This window comes from Nelumbo nucifera, chromosome 1 (genome assembly GCF_055504915.1).
Source record: "Nelumbo nucifera cultivar China Antique chromosome 1, China Antique-T2T, whole genome shotgun sequence".
In the NCBI taxonomy this organism is placed as follows: Eukaryota; Viridiplantae; Streptophyta; class Magnoliopsida; order Proteales; family Nelumbonaceae; genus Nelumbo; species Nelumbo nucifera.
The window spans coordinates 60,109,856-60,120,406 of NC_142649.1; the positions used below are offsets into that span (position 1 = coordinate 60,109,856).

Here is a 10,551-nt window from a genome sequence, read left to right on the forward strand (position 1 = left end):
GATGTGGACTATTTAGAAACCTTCTCTCTTGTGGCTAAAATAGGTTTTGTACAAGTGTTCATTTCTTTAGCTGCCCACTTTGATTGGCCCTTATTTCAGCTTGATGTTAAAAATGCTTTTCTCCATGATGATTTCAAGATGAGGTATATATAGAGCAACCTCCTAAGTATGTCACTCAGGAGGAGTCAGGAAAGGTGTGTCGATTGAACTACAACAACACTTTCAAACTAAAGATGTAGGAATCTTGAACTACTTTCATGGAATTGAGGTAGCTCCATCGAAGTGAGGAATCTCTTTGTCCCAACGAAAGTATGTTTTGAATATGTTGGATGAAACTAGGTTGTTGGGATTCAAGCTGGTTGAAACTCCTATGGATCCCAATGTGACGATGATTGATAATTAGGGGGAGCCATTAGAAGACCCTACAAGGTATCAGAGACTAGTAGGCAAGTTGATCTATCTTATCATCACTAGGCCTGACATCTCCTTTAGTGTTGGAGTCCTTAGTCAATTCATGCATTAATAACTTTTCATTGGGATGGTGTTATGAGGGTGCTGAAGTATCTAAAGGGTGCTTATGGTCGAGGGCTTTTGTATAAGAAAGGGGGAGATATGTCTCTAGTAGGGTACTCAGATGCAGATTAGGCAGGGTCTCCAATGAACAAGAATTCTACCACAGGTTATCGTATCTTATTGTGCAAAAATCTCGTTATTTGGAAGAGAAAGAAGTAGAGTGTGGTTGCTAGGAGTAAAGTTGAAGTTGAATATAGGGCAATGGTCCATATTTAACTTGCTCTCCCCACCCTATATTCAGCTAAATATAGTGTTGTCTACATTTTCTCTCCAAACCCTACCTCTTCTACTACTACTTATCTCATTTTCTTCAGGAGATGAATATCACAATTTGTCAACCCATTAAATTGTTTTGTGACAACCAAACTACAATACATATTGCCTCCAATCTAGTGCTTCATGAAAGGATTAAATACATTGAAGGCTAATACAACCTGGGTCAACACTAATCTTCCCTCTTTTCTTCTCATTTTCTTCTCTTTCCCTTCTCTTTCTCTTCCTATCATCTTCTCTTTCTTTCTTCTATCCTTTTCTTTTCTTTATTAAAACTGGAACATAGCCCAAGGCTACTTGCTACATCTTGGCGTAGTAGATATTTCTCCATTTTGCTGTAAATAAATCAATCTCGAGGAACATTAAATAAAATAAAATCATTGAATAAGAATTAGAAAATGACTAGGGGAAGCTTTGGCAATGGTAGTGCCAATTTGGGGATTCAGGTCCAGTTTAACCCAAAACAATGGCAGGGGGAGCAAATTAAATAAGAAAATGAGATAAGTAGTAGTATAAGAGGTAGGGTTTGGAGAGAAAATGTGATGGGAAGGTTTGAATCCATTATAATTTTTTTAAGGCTATGTTTGTTTGGGGTGGAAAATCGAACCCGGGGTACATGCATTTGGTAAACATTTAATTTTATATCGAAAATCGGTGTAAATTTTCATTTTGAATTTTATTTACATCGGTAGTCGATGTAAATAAAATTAACCGCTCTCTCTCCTCCTTCTCTCTTCTTCTTCTTCTTCTTCTCTCTCTCGCTCTCTCTCTCTCTTCTCCTTCTCTCTTCTTCTTCTCCTCTCTCTCTCTGCCGCTGCAACTGATCTGAATCCACCTCCGAAGGCAGATCTAAACCCACCTCCGAAGGGAGAGCCGAATTGTGACAAAGAAGAGCCTAGTGGCAAAGAAGCTCCAGAATTCATTCCGTTATCCCGATTTTAAAGTTTAAACCGCTCATCGTCTGGAACCTGCAGGTTACAATCCGACTTGAAGACCATTAACCCTTTGTGAGTCACGAAGCCGTAGATGACTTTGCCGTCTTGAGTACGGAAACTGTCAGTGAAATGGAAGAAGAAACAGAAGAATGCACAGAGGAGCATGAGTACTGCATCCATCATCAAAATGCTGACCGGAGAGCACTTGCCGTTGGCGGAAACCGATGGGAGGAGCATCTCAAAGGTGAGTAATTAAGGTACCTGTGGCTGTGGGAAGGAAATTGACAAGCTTAGAGGTTTTGGATAGGGTCCCCTGCACTCCATGAACCATGAAGTGGTGTCCTCTTGCTCTTGGGACAGCAGAAACGTTGACGGGGGGGTGGTCTGCTATTGCTATCGGGGGTGCTGCAGATTTTGATACCAAAGTCAGATTTCATTCCCAAATTGATTAGATTTTGACTAGAAATCCTATGAAGCTCTTGTTCTTTTTCCTCTTTTCCTTCTTACTTTCTTGCAAATAGTTAACATCTATTCATCATTCATCAACTGATTCATCATAGAAAAATAGGGGTTTTTGTTCTATGATGAAAACGAAAGCATTTAATCCCAACTGCAACTTAGGCTTTTGAAGATCATGCTCAATTGTTGGAGTGAAAAAAATAGGAGAGGGATTGAGCAATAGAAGGCTTAAGTGATGCTATCTTTCACATCATCGTCCAAACACACGAGAGTGTAAAAGGAGTATAAAGTCGATTTACTTTTTAGACTCAGAAATCTAACGGTTGTTAAAGAAAAAATAAACAAATGTTATAATTTTTGGAATTGTTTGAGCGTTGGAGAGTGATCCTTTAACATTATAGTTCAAATTCTGAGAGTTCAATGACAGACCCTACCTCCACTTTATTAGGGACACCAATATACTTGGCTTTGCAAAGACTGATGATCAATAACCCTCGTGGTTCGGTAAGCACAGAGTGTGGAACATGGAGTCCTTAGTTCATTAATGGCACTGAGCTGAAGACGTATCAATGCTGATTCAGTTGCTTTGAAGCACTCTAAATAACCAGACAACCCTTCAAATACAAGATATATTTCTCAAATCTGTATCGATCAACACAAAACACAATAACAATACAACACGACTGTACCAAACACTTCCTAGTTCAATGGACTTTGATGTCATCCTCAATGTGTGGCACTACCCCAAGCCGACGGGAATTATCACATGATTGATGGAGTATTTGCTCTACGAAAACTAGTATGTACATACTATCAATACCCTATACTATTATTATTTTCTTATAAAAACTAAAATCTGGTCTTTCTTATCTCTCTTTGAACTTGGTCCACTAAAGCAGTTATTTTGGTTAAAAAAAATCCAGCCCCCAAGGTTCTTAGAAGAAGAACTAGAGTTGCTCCCTATTTTTTCGAGAACCCAATGTTCAATTGGGAGTTTCTATAAGTAGAGATCCAAAAGTGCCTCACAAGATACACCACATTACCTTCAAAAAAAAAAAAAAGGATACAACACAATGAAGAGATTACTCTTGAGAAAATTCTTCCTTCTAACAACTCTTCTTATCTATTTATCAACAAGAGAAAAAATTGGGTGAAAAAAGTCTTCATCTGGGCTGTTGAAAGAGTTTAGGCCCAATGTCCAAACTTGACACAAGCTCATGAGACGTTGCCACTGTCAAAGTCTTTCACAAACACTGATTCATTCATACCTTATGCTGAAATTTAATTAAGGGAAATTGTCTAAAACTCACCATGAATTTTCAACATTTCTCTTAAACTCACCACAACTTTTCAAAACTTCTAAAACTCACCATGTCAGTAAGTTTTTATTTTCTAAAAGTCACCTTCCATTAGTGCACCATTAATGTTTCTTAACAGAGATGTCCACATCAGTATAAATAACAATTTTTATGACCAAATCACCCTTGAATGGCGAGTTAGAGGAAAAGGGTTTTTTTCATTTTTCAATTTCCTTTTTTTTTTTACATTTTAGTGTTTTGTTATAATTTCTAATGTTTTTTTATAATTTCTGTTTTTATTTACATTTTTCTATTTTCTACTATCTATAAAATTTCCTGTATTTTTTGTTATTTATTTGCAATTTCTGTGTTTTTCTATAATTTTGGTGTTCTTTCTACAATTTTTATTTTCTGATTTTGTTTTCTAATTTCTTTAGTTTCTATAATTTGAAAATAATTTTTTATTTTGTGTGCAATTTCTATAATTTTTTATATTTTTGCAATTTCCTTTTTTATGTATTTTATATTTGAAAATATTTTTTGAACTTTTTTCCTTTTTTTATATCTAATTATTAAAATATATGTATATATTTTATATTTTCTATGAAGGTTAAAATAGTAATATATTAGCAATCGTTAGTCTCTTTAACGTCAAGTTAGTGGCATAGTGAGTTTTAGACATTTTAAAAAGTTGTGGTGAGTTTAAGAGAAATGCTGAAAACTCATGATAAGTTTTTGATAATTTCCCTTTAATTAATTATAACGAAAGCGACAACCCCATTCAACTTAAAAGCTTAAAAGCTTAAGCTAATATATGAGGCCCTTAATAAGTTTTCTATTCTCTAACAATTTGTATTTCATTTTATTTTTTCCAATCTTAGTTCCAAAATAATAACACTTTAGGCTTGTTTCATTTCCTTGCCAGCCTAGAATGTTGCACTAAAATCTAGAAACCATTCATTTTTTTTTTTTTTGTTATTTCACTAAAAGCCTCTCTGATTTAATTTCATTCTGTACTTGCAAATTGAGCCTCTGACATGTATATGCCACACCAAGATCTGTAAAATAGTGGTCCCTAATTCCTCTCTCCAAAGCCAAACTGAGGACTCAGCATTTCTCAGTATATATAGCCAACTACAATCCAGAATTCCGATTGCATTTCTTTTCCCTCCTGTTTTGTAGCATCTTTTTTGAAATAAGGTGGACCCAACTTCCACATATTTACTATATGCCTGTTGTGCTTTATATGATACTACCAGCCATTCTCCGGGAAGCGTGTGTACTGTTATTTAAAAGCAAAAGCCCTAAAGCAAAAAAGCACTACTTGATCAATATTCTAACTTTTTTGTTTTTGTTGATGCTGCTGCACGTACTCTACAGGCATTGCATGTGCAACGCACTCAATGGGAATCAATCCACTTTCTCTCAGGTTTACTCCAATCATGCGATTCAATATACTATTTGTATTATATGTTGTATGAGTTGCATATATATTAAATTTATGCCTACGTTTAACTGAATTGTGGATTTGAATTGTACTCCATGCAACCTTTGGAGGAGAGCTAGAGCTGGAATTTTTCTACAGTTCTACCCGTGATACTGGTCCAATCAAGCTATACCAAGTCAGCTCTGTATATGTGGGTTCCCACATCAGGCTGACATGATTGGCCCTGTATCCTCCATTGCTTTATAGCTTATAGGTGGTGGAATCTGCAGATGTGATGAACTCGTCCTATACATTGTTTATAATTATAGACATGGCATGATGATGTTGGGCATTACATAATTTGCTTTACTCAGCAAATCGAGGAGTGGGTCAGTTGGTAGATTAGCTGGTTTGTTCTAATAGAGATGTGGATTAGATTTTCATTAACTCCGATTTTGGAAACAAGGAATTCAACGATTCTTATAAGAGTTCACATCTGCGCCCCACAAGGGAGTGCCCCACAACACATCTCCATCTTATACTGGGAACATCTTCTTCCTGATAATAATATAGAAGATGATATGGCATTAATTATCAGGAGATGTGCTGTGGAGCATTGTGGGGTGCCCCCTTCCCCTCATGGGGCGCAAATGTGAACTCCTATAAGGATTCAAGTGTATCTCCAAATATCAAAAACAAAAGAAAAAAAAAATAATCTCAACACTTAACTTCATTAACATCTATTTGGTGGGTTTAATTAATTCTTAGTTCTTTTACTGGTATATAGAACAAATTTTGCTCTATAAAGCTTTCTGTTTATTTGCATCAATAAAGGGTCAGATCTCTTGCCCCTTTTTTATTTGCATCAACAAAGCTTTCTTTTTCTTTAAAAAAATTAATCCATAGATGGATCTAGGTTACATTGACCGGTTTGCATGCATGTCTGGGAGGGAGTGTTGGTGTGGGTAGTTAGGATCATTAATTTTTTCCATGTACACACAATCTCTGTCTCTCAAATACACAATGGCTTTTATAATATTAATTGTAGTCCCATGAAATAATAATAAATACATTTAGATATTGAGATAGTGCAGTGTTGACATTTGGTACATTGGATGAATTAGTAAACAAATAACAAGACACTCACATTTAATATTACATTTAGTTACCTTTATTGTTTATCAGAAATGTTGGTCAAGTGAAGCTAATGCTGGGACAGGATTCATCTCATATAAGAATGGGGTTTTGAGGATGTGGGTCAATCTTGGAAACTCCAACTTGACTCTGATTCTGGTTTTATAATGAGAACAGACACAGATGCTCACTCTTAACACAAGTGGATCAGTGAAGAAACTGACAAGCTTTAAAATAAAGTAAGTGTTTTCCTCTTTGATTCCTGCTTAAATTGACCAATCTTTTGCCTGGGTCGGCTGTTCTTGTTGCTTTTCCTTGTCCCAACTGCTTAATGAATTCCGAAGACAAAAAATAAAAAGAAAAACTATTCCCTTAGAAAACTAAAGAGCTGTTTTCAATTGGAATATTGCATTTTGATGATCCAAAGCATCTGCAGCTCTTCCTCTGAAGTCTGAACCAAGGCCTTCGCTTTTTCCAATCCTGGAACAACAAACAAGATTGCTCAGGAACTGTTGGTGGAGTTATCCACACTGTTGATCTTCATCATTGACACAAGCATTTGAATAGCAAAGAACAAAGTTGGGCCCCATCATTGAGAATCTTCATCTGACTTGTCCTTGTGAAGACACCCATGTTCTCTTTACAGGTCACATATCTGTGAATCTCAGACCCATTCAATGTATTTACCAAAGTACAGACTCCAAGGTGCCTCGGTTGAGTGAACACCCATGAATTATTTTCTTATTGTTCTAACTTCTAAACGCTGTAAAATTAACATTGCTATAGCTATAAACTATTATCAAGTCTCAAATCATATTGGTATAGGAAATTAACCATCAATAATCATAATACATACCTGTAGCTTCTCTGTCTAAGTCCATCTCCAATGGAGCTCTCTCCTTAATCACGTACACGAGATAGCCGCTCTATTGGTTGATGTAGTTTCAGGCTTTCATCTGAGAAACCAGTCTCTTCTCTCTTCCTAAAAAGAAACGACGATGCAAGGCAATAACAATTAATCAAGAAGATCTATAAGCAGTTTTAATTTGTTCTCTTCAAGGTGCATTTGTATGTTGCCAAAGCCTCCATGTTATCATTTTCTTTTTGGTAGTTAACCAGTGATGGCTCTCTTTAGACCCAGTTGGGTTACGATGGAAAGTACAGCTAAGGAACAACTAAAAGAATAATTTTTGACACTCAGCCTTTGGACTTCTCTGGAGTTTTCAAAGGGCTGAACAATCTGAAGTTTGGAACTGAGTACTCATCTAGAGGTCTTAGCCTGGTGATCAATAAGGAAGCAACTAAGTTCATGCTGGGGGTAGCTTCTGCTGCAGCTTTTAAATTAATTGCAGCAATTTTAGTCTACTGAAAAAAAAATAGGTTTCTTCTCTTTTCTTTTCTTTTTCTTCTGAGGGGATCAGGTGGCCAATTTCCTTGCTTCTTACTGCAACTCTAGAAAGAGTTTTCATTACACCTCTTCAATATTTCATGTCCAAACTGTGTATCGCGTGTAATTTCTTTTTTCTGAGAAAGAAAAGTGAAGAATAGTTTGAAGATGATCATGCATGGAAGAAAGAAAGAAAAAAGACATTCACCCGTGAAGCTGGAATGGAATTAATGGTCATGGACAAAGAGAATCAAGACATATATACATGTGAAGGAGAAGTTAATGGAGGTTTTGAAACAAAGTCACCTGAACTGAAATCGTCAAGTAGTGTGTGTGTGTGTACTATATTTATTGGGTCTGCATGACTCCCCTGATGCCAACTAGGAAGAGTGTCAAAGCTCTTGACAGGCTTCTCAGATGGCATTCAGGGAGCCAGGCAGATCAATTGCTTGACTGTTTCATGAACTACTCGCCTTGAGCTCCATCTTCCCAACCTGCAAAGTGGGGTGTGCACCACAAAAGGAAAAGATCTATCAATATCAATTAAAACACAAATTAACCATCTATTAATTTCATGGTCATCAATAAATTTTCGAGATCTAGAGAACCAATTCGATTGAAATACATAACCGATTCAAACACTGATGAGGCAATTAGATCACAACAAACGCACGCAATTAAGAGCAAAGTTATTAGACAGCAGAAAGCTGAGTTAATGGCCGGAAAGTAAAGTAAAAGTAAGTAGCTATGAGAACCTATGCTTCACTTCCAAGTCCCACACACCATGTGAAGGGAAAAAATTTGATGAAGCAGCCAGACGACCCACAAACAAGGAATAAAAGATCGAGGTGAATCAGGAAACTTACTGTTTGTATGGTGCCTGCAGTGATATATATATATATATATAGGATTACTCGTGGTATGTTAGCTGCTTGAAACTAGCAGAGTTGGATCAAGAGAGAAGGTTTCAGATACTCCTATCAAATGGGTCTGTTTCGTTTCATGTCCCTTTCTATTCTTCTGTCTCTCAATCTCAAAATTCTCTTCTGCTTCTCTCATTTCGAGTTTCCAACTCTACCAATCCCTTAAATCGACACCTCCCTCCAAAGGGGGGAAGTAGAATTGTTAGAGTAGGAAACGGGGAAAGACCCCCCCGCCCCAACCCAACCCAAACTGCCTGCAGGACAAGAAGAACAAACGTATAAGGGGGAAAGCACAGGTCCACGATTAGGCGGCAGAAAAAGCTTCGTTTTCACCGGTAAGTCCATGGCTACAGCCAAAAGCAGCCTGCAGACCAGTTTGGACTTTTCTCTCATTGGAAAAGCTGACCGCATCTTCTCTCTCCTCTCTCTCTCTCTCTCTATCTATCTGTCTCTTTTCTACCTTTTCTCCTAAAAATTTCCTATAGCTCCATTGTCATTAGTTCTAATCTAATTTATAAAACTCGTTACTGGTTATAGAGTTATAGTGGCCAAGGACAGGTAACGACTTTTGAGTTTTTGAGTCTTTTGACAGACCGGTTGTAGACGTCGTCATGACCAATGAACTCCATTTTTTAGCGTTGATTGGTTCAGAGTGAATGCATTCACTAACGGCCGTTTAGGAATCTACGTCATTGTGCTTAGAATATTTTAAAAAACAAAGATTTTGGCTTTCTAGCAGCTTTGGAAAATTATAGGGGCTCAGGGGAGGAGAGAGAAAGAGAGAGAGAGAGAGATGGATGGGTCCTCCCTCTTTAGTCTCTACATGCAAGGAATTGGATACACGTGTCCCCCGAATCTTGTGGGGGATGCCAAAATGAACCGGACGTAAGTTCGAAGTTAAATTGTATGTGATGGTTTTGCCTGTGGAATTGACTTTGATTTGACTTGAACAGTTGATTATTGCGGACTATCTATCAGCGAGAGCATCCTGTAGCTTTTGGCTGCTTTGAAAATTGTTGGAAAAGCTCCTTCATCTTCAACTCTCTTTCTCTCTCTCTAGTTTTTCTATAGATCAATAAAATTCTTGTTTGGGTTGAGGGTAACAAATTAGAACTTTAGACCATATATGGAATTAAACCTTGTACCACAAAGAGCTTAAAAGTGATTGATTATTACTTTGGACAAAGTCACTTATTATGCTTAGACACACCAGACTGTTGAGTGGAAGCCATGGCTTTTCTTTTCTATTTATTCAATCTTAGGAACAAAGTATGTTACTCTATTTAATTGCCTGGAAGATCAAAATAGTATATTCTTGTCTTTCTTTCTACTATTCTTCTTAAAAGTTTGATTTTTATATTAGGAATTTCTCTTTCATTGCCACGTGTTCCATTTATAGAGGATTTGGACCCATCATCAAATAGATGATGATCCATATGAAACCAAAAGCAAAAGAACAAAAACTTTCAATTAATTGATTTATTAACCATTTTTTGGAATCACAAATCACAATAGAAGCTATCCACTATTAAACACAAGTCTTTAACTTTCTACTCTATCAAAGTGTAAATATCATTGGGATCAGATACTGTTTAAAGTGGATACTTGCCTAATATTACATGCACACCATAAAAGTTAAATTCAATTATCATATATCATTATACGCAATGCCATAATGAGAAGGCTACTATATATAATTGTACCATGCACAATGCCTCTCTTGGAATTTTAATTAATTTGTCTCGGTTTTGTTTCTCTTCTTGTTTGTGGTTTAATCCAATAAAAGATGAACATGAATATTTCTTTCCTCTTTTAAATGGAGACATCCCGCCCCCAATGACCGAAAACTTGTTGGTTCAACATTCAGGTCAGTATCAAAAACATTAACAGTTGTTTCGATACCTCGGGCTATTTATAATTGTCACAGATGATTTGAACACATCAAATAGCGACATTACCGAGTTTTCATAATTTAACAATAGATATGACATTAAATAGAATGAAACGATGGAAATGGATTCATGTATCTGACACCATATAATTGGGATAAGACTTAGATGATGATGATGAAATAGATATCCAGACATTAAAGAGGAACATTGTATGGGCCCACACTATTCAAAATAAGATTAATGACATACCT

The 10,551-nt window shown here is 36.5% G+C and overlaps 1 long non-coding RNA gene across 2 annotated transcripts; it reads right to left on the reverse strand.

The window, feature by feature from the left end:
• Positions 1–6,050: 6,050 nt before the first annotated feature.
• Positions 6,051–9,501, reverse strand: LOC104589823 (uncharacterized). 2 transcript variants are annotated; one of them, XR_734024.3, is made up of 3 exons: positions 8,352–8,848; positions 6,955–7,979; positions 6,051–6,578 (listed from the first exon to the last, which is right to left on the reverse strand). It is a non-coding gene; the product is annotated as an uncharacterized LOC104589823 (long non-coding RNA). The 2 variants fall into 2 exon arrangements; XR_734023.3 differs by having other exon boundaries at positions 6,955–9,501.
• Positions 9,502–10,551: the final 1,050 nt, after the last annotated feature.